The sequence below is a fragment of the Rhipicephalus microplus genome, chromosome 4, assembly GCF_043290135.1.
Source record: "Rhipicephalus microplus isolate Deutch F79 chromosome 4, USDA_Rmic, whole genome shotgun sequence".
Lineage (NCBI taxonomy): Eukaryota > Metazoa > Arthropoda > Arachnida > Ixodida > Ixodidae > Rhipicephalus > Rhipicephalus microplus.
Genome location: NC_134703.1, coordinates 212,024,215 through 212,030,732, shown reverse-complemented (window position 1 = coordinate 212,030,732; position 6,518 = coordinate 212,024,215). Strand labels below are relative to the sequence as shown.

The 6,518-nt window shown below is 46.3% G+C and overlaps 1 pseudogene; it reads right to left on the bottom strand.

The window, feature by feature from the left end:
- Positions 1–1,390: 1,390 nt before the first annotated feature.
- On the bottom strand, positions 1,391–5,556 carry LOC142814738 (uncharacterized; annotated as a pseudogene).
- Between the last annotated feature and the right edge of the window lie 962 nt (positions 5,557–6,518).

The following is a 6,518-nucleotide window of genomic DNA, read 5'->3' as shown; positions in this document are numbered from 1 at the left end:
CGTTGGGTCTGGGGAGACGGCGACGGCTGATAATGTGGGGTCGATGTTCGGGCATTAGTGTTCAGTGGATTGCCGTGCAAAGGGGAGGATGAAGTGTCGTCTGGGCGGTATGGTGCACGAAGAGACGATGGCCAACGATAGCGACAATAGAGGGAAATGTGACCGGCGCCATTGCAGTTGAAGCATATCGACCCGTCTTCTCGCGTGCGCCACTGGTTCGAATCATGGTACCCGGAATAAGTAAGTTGTGGCTGGTAGTATGGAGCAGGGCTGACGTAGAACGACTTTGGGCACATACAGGCTGGATGCCTGCATTCGCCAGTTCTTCGCGCACGGCGGCCTGAATTAATGACACTGTCGGGCGGGCCTCCTCGTGAGAATTAGCCTGGGGAGCAGATGGAGTTGCTGCCTCGATATTACGCCGCACGAGACGCAGGAAGTTTTTGGTACAGTGCGGCGGCTGGATGTAGACGTCTTTGCGCGACGACGTGGCAGCAATGGTAGGGAGCTGAACAAATTGCTGCGTAACATGTCGGCTTTTTGCTTCTTTGAAACTTCAGCACTCCCTGATAATGTCGTAAATGGTGGAGCAGTCTTTGTACACGAGCAAGTGAAGGGCGTCGTGAGCGATGCCTTCATTAATGTGGGTGACTGTTGGCTTCGGCCATTTGGCTATCAACTTGCCGGCACAAGGCTAAGACATCTTGTATGTAAACCATGTGCAGCTCCTTTGAGGCTTGGGCATGGCACGAGAGTTCTTTCTCTTGGCATGCAATGGGCTTTCCAAAAAGGTGTTTCATTTTTTTTGTTTATATACGTCTTTTTTTGTTACGTACGTTTAAATTCTCCTCGTGTGTGTCGAACCACACGCTGGCCCTACCCCTGATGTAGTACCTGACGTTTGCAAGCATCAAAGTCGAATCCCAGCGATTGGTCTTGCTGCTGCACTCTTAGTTGGCCAGCCACTTCTCCACCTGACTGTTATCAGTCCCGCAGAAGGGGCCTGGGCCTCGGAGGTGGGTCACGACAATGTGACTGGGTGCATTCGGCATAGCGGGGGCTGGATCAGCAAAATTGTCTGCCGGCACGATGGACTGTCGAACAATACGCCCGCTGCGAAGTTCCGTTGTGCTCCTGATGTGCCCAGCACCTCCACCAAAGATGTTACGGGGAGATGACAGAAAACGAGTGTATTTACAATATTCATAGTAACAATACTGCGGTTAAAAACAACCACAATGGCCAGGACAGGCACCACCTAGTCTTCTAACTTCTTCGGTTTCTAGGTAAGCGGCACATAACAATACTGTCAGTGTCGTGGTTTTTGGACATTAACCCCCCCCCCCGCCACTCAAAAAACGCAATTGAAGAGCTCGTTACTCTTGACGGTAAGGCGAAACAAAAGTCGCTCATGGTGGAATGGCACAATGTTACTGCACAACATTGATGAGTATCTGATTGTGACTTGTGAGGGCCACACCTGGTGGATCCAAGAGATTAGTGGGGTTAGTGGGCACCATTCTTTAACATCAGCTTTGACAAGGCTGTATGCATGATACTGAGGTAGTAGTGCAGAGCCAAATGCTTCTGCCTGTGGCTAAGGTGACCAATTGTAAGGTTATGATATTACAGCTAATGCGAGGAGTCGTTCTCGCTTTGGTTCAATCAAAGATGAAGCATCAAGTGCAGCGGGGGCGATGAGCTGCTCCTTCGCATAGATTTAGGTTCACTTTAAAGAATCCCACATGGTCTAATTTGATCCGAAGTCACCCACTCTGGGCCCCGTCGCGGTGGTCTACTGGCTAAAATACTTGGCTGCTGACCCGCAGGCCGTGGCATTGAATCCCGGCTGTGGTGACTACATTTCCGATGGAGGTGGAAATGGTGTAGGCCAGTGTGCCCAGATTTGGGAGCTCGCTAAAGAACCCCAGGTGGTCGAAATTTCCGGAGCCCTCCACTACGGCGTCTCTCATAATCATATGGTGGTTTTGTGACGTTAAACCCCACATATCATCAGTCGCCCACTGCGGTGTGCTTCACAATCATATCATCGTTTCGCCACATAAAACCCTAGAAATGATGTTTGAAACCAAGTTGGCTCTGTGCCTAGAACTGTCGTAAGCCCAGTTGCTGGGAGGCAGCTGCCATTCAGTGCAGCCTTGCACCAGGCACATTTTTCTCTATGTTGTGGCTCAAAGAATGGGGCCTCTTCTTTGCTCTCTTGGCAGCTGGCTCAACTGCTGGGCATCCTGTGGGGACCCTCTTGGACCCCCTTGTAAGCCCTGGCCTACGCCTAGCAGTGCTGGTCGGTTGCACCCTTATGTGACGGGACCGGCGACGTCTTGCTGCAGCGGTAGCCTTGAATGCCAGCATCAGTCCTGTCCCATCGCTGCTGTTCTGAACACGAGCAAGCTCCTCTGCAAGGCCCTTCACGATATCAAGGTAAGCTGGATTGTGTGCATTCATAGAATGCACACGCCGCAACTGGACCTCCAGGAACTCATATGCATGTTCTTGGGCCTGCACCAAAAGTGATGAAATATACTTCAAGTGTAAAGCGCACCAACAAGAACTGCACATTTATTTTGCTCCTCTCTAACTGCAGACAACTGCTCGAGAATAAAGTTCAAGCTGAGGAGTCAGTTTAAGTTAAGGTTTTCCTGTCACCTGTTTTGACTATTCTGTTAGTGGAAGTGCTGCTAATACCAACAATTGGTGACCTGTAGTCCAAAACATGGAACAATACGACACCAATAGTGTTTAAATCTTGAAATTGCCCTCAGAATGATGACATCCACCAATATGAAATTGTAAATTCGTGAGTGCGGTGGAGCACAATAATATGCTTACAGGAATAGAAGAAGCCTTGACTACTGTTCAGTAGCATTCCCTATGTTTAATTGAAAAGTACTTCAGGGCCCTTTCAAGGGGCTTGTCCTACCTGAGCAAGTTGGGCTGCATCAGGCACCGACGGTACAGGTGCAAGGTGTGTGGCGTCTTGCGTGCTAGTGCCTTGCATTGTTTGGAGTTCGTCTGGCTCCTCCTGCTGGGCACTGGTACCTGCCGTGGTTATGGAACTACTGCTGGGCTCCTCCTCTTGGAAGGGTTCGAAAAATATCCTGGGGGGACACTTCACGCCCAGGGCCAGCTGTCCCAGTTGGTACCGGTCGTCAGTACTCAGTGCCGGAGCATTCGGAAACAGTCCTCCATACTTTTTATGCACCAAAGCCTGGTGCTTACAAAATGCACTTTGTTTACCAAAGAGACACGTACATAGTCCTATGTCAGCATAGACCTCATAACTGTAGCTGGGGTGGGTCGCACTAGGCACAATGTACTGTCCCTTGCCTACCACTTGGATGGCCTCGGCTGCGTCTTTCGGCATTCTCGACAGCAGCCGCTTGTACAGCAGTTGATGGGCTGCAACATGGCTGTAGGCGTGGCGGAGGATACGGCTTTCAAAGTATTTCTCCCACACCAGAGCCACCGAGTCTACGAGTGCGACTGCGTTAAATGCTTCGACTCTGTTCAGGATAATGTCTTTGAGCACGCGTATGGTTGCCTCCGCAAAATTGTTGCCTCCGCGAAATTGTTGGTGTTGTGGCTCCTTGTCAGCACGTCCAAACGGTAGAGCTGCACCCACTCTTTTTGTCGGCGCAAGAATGTCAGAACTCTAGACACGAAGGCATCGTGTTGTAGGGCCTTCACTTCGGCAGTGGCAGCTTCAAGTTTTTCTGCTGTGTCTGCATACATGACCTGCAGATAGCAGGAAATTTTTCAATGAGGTGCTCGTATTTGGATATTTTCGCTTTTTTTAAAACTGCACCATAATACAGATTCATGCTTCACTGTCTGCATTGAAGTCACTTTGTGATCTGCACATGCTTTCCTCAGTTCAAAAGGCTAGTAGACAACCCCCAAGGACCAAAAATCAAAAATATGTGCACCTTTGCTCCGTGAACATGCTGCCTCCTCAAGGATTTTGCAAATGCTTTATTAAGGAATTCACAGGGGTTAGAACATTGGTTTCAGCTAGTTTCAAATTTTCGTGCGGTCTCGCCACCCTTCTCTTTCAAAGGGAGGAAAAAGCGTAGCCTGCCGTCGTGACTGGTTTAACCCAATCGATGAGCTGCGTGCTTCGTCAAGTCGCCGATCGGCGAATTTGTGTCACTGCTCATGAAAGGAGGATTGGTCAGGTGTAGGAAAGGAGCGCGGGAATTGTTTTTCGAAATGGAGGCTGTGCACGGTGCGCAGCGCTGTAATCTGGAAATTGATTGCCGCGGTCTGCTCTACGAATTGCCAAGCGGTGGTCCATAAAAGTTGATGCTGCTGACATTTTCTGTACGCTTGTGCGAATAGGGAATTTTAGGTTCGAAGTGAATAGTGATTTTGGTCGAATAATATCTAATTGAATTGTAATAGTATATATATTGCATATTATAAACAAAAAGGGGCATATTTGTCATGGCCAAACAAACTTGCACAGATCTTTAAAAATTGAAACAGGGCCTATGCAAAGGCCATTTTTTTTTTCATCAAAGGAAGTGGCAACAACTTCGAATTGTAGCAGCATTCGACTTTTGGTACAGTCCAAGTAATAGCCAGTAAAATGTGCTGCGTTTCAATTTTTTTTTACTTAGAGCATATAAATCTGTGTAACGAGCTTTTAAACTGAAAACAAAAAAAAGCAGAATCGATGTCATTGTAATTCTTTATTAAAACCTTGAAGTGGGGCTTTCTGCAGTGCGAATTTCTCTTGATTACGTGCTTTCACGGCTTAGCACCAATTTACTGCAGTGAAACCACTTTTACATGTGGTTTAATATGCTTAGGTAAGTGCTTTCATGGTTTAGCATTCCTCCACTGCCGTGAAACGACCTTTACAGAGTGTTACATGTGGACTTACATACACCTATTTTGTTCATTTTTAATAATTCAAAATTTTCAGCAATTTAACTTCGATTCAAATCAAATTTGATTACTGCATTATTCATTTGAATATTCAAAATATTTGAATATTTGTACAAGCCTAATTTTATGGCATTTGAAATCATTTGAACCCACCAGACGTTTACTGGTGTACTTTTTAAATGTGATTAAAATGGACACAAATACTGTCTGCGTTGTCATCTGCAGATTAGGGCATCTTGTGCGGCATACACTCCAAATTATATCACGAGGAAGTGAAGGTGATTCATGCACTAGCCTTGCAGGACAGCTGCGCTTTTTATACACCTATGCTGCTATGCCAGCGCCATCATCTTGGAAACATGAAACGAATGCTAAAATAGCAGACCATTGTGAATTTGTTCACTAAGTGCAGATGCAACGAATGCACCTCGTATCTTAGAGCTAGAGTTACAACTAGATTGCAAAAAAACTTGCCAGTTCGAAGGCAGACATGAATCGTCTCCTCTGTTCTTTGTCGACAGAGTTGTGAGATGTCGTCAGCCAGCGCCACTCCGCTTGTGCCACATGAAAATGGCACAAAAGCTGCCTTGCTGACGGCCATGTCTGCTGCAGGGCGGCCTTCTCAGCACTCGAATTGTCACACATGAGTACCTGTGGGGCCTGGCAGACAATGCAACAAAGTTGAAAGCTGTCCATAGTTATAAAGGCATTGAAAAGTCGTGGATGTTGTGAGAACAATTTTCGTGGGTGAATCTAAAAATATTAATAGCCTTGGCTAATAATTTTCTATTGAATTTGAGTTCGCTATTTGCTTTTTAATAAACTATAGAGAGCAGTAACATTTATGGTAAGTTTCAAGGTTGAAGACAAGTGTAAGTTTGCATCTGTTACCAGTATTTTAAAAAGAGGAGAGAGTTCGGGCAATAGGTCCACGAACTCACTCATTGGCCAACTCACACGGACTCACTCAGACTCACATTATGAGTCTGAGTCTGGATAAGCACTATTTTTGTGAGTCGAAGTCCGACAGAGTTTGTTTGAAGAAAATTTTAGTGAGTGTGAGTCCGAGCGGGTTCGGCTAAGCAAAATTTTGGAGAGTCTGAGTCCGAGTGAGTCTAAAGTGCAAAATATATTTCTTGAGTGAGTTCCACTTTCTTTTGCCGACTTGAGGTGCCACCTAGACATTTTCAGCATTACTCAGCCTTACCTAGATTCACATTTATACTCACATCTATTCATAGGTATTCCAAAGCAGTGTTTTTCATACACCGTTTCAATATTTATTAATTAGACGTTTGAATTATACAAGGGGGCGCCTTGGCAGTCCCAAACTAAGTCTTCCAGGGAATTTCTCGACTATTATATTTTAACGTCTCCTCCAAGAAAAATGACTTTACTGGTTTGGAAGCACTCGGAACTCGTTTTCGAAGATGCTGTGTGAAGCGGCTACAAGAAGAGCACCGATTACACACGATATTGGTGTTAAAGAGCATTGACACCACAATCAAAGAAGCTAATTCTATTCTGATGAACTCATGAGTTGACCCAGTAGTACTCACTCACACTCAGGTCCAGCCGTGAGTCTGAGGCTGAGTGTGTGCGGTTGA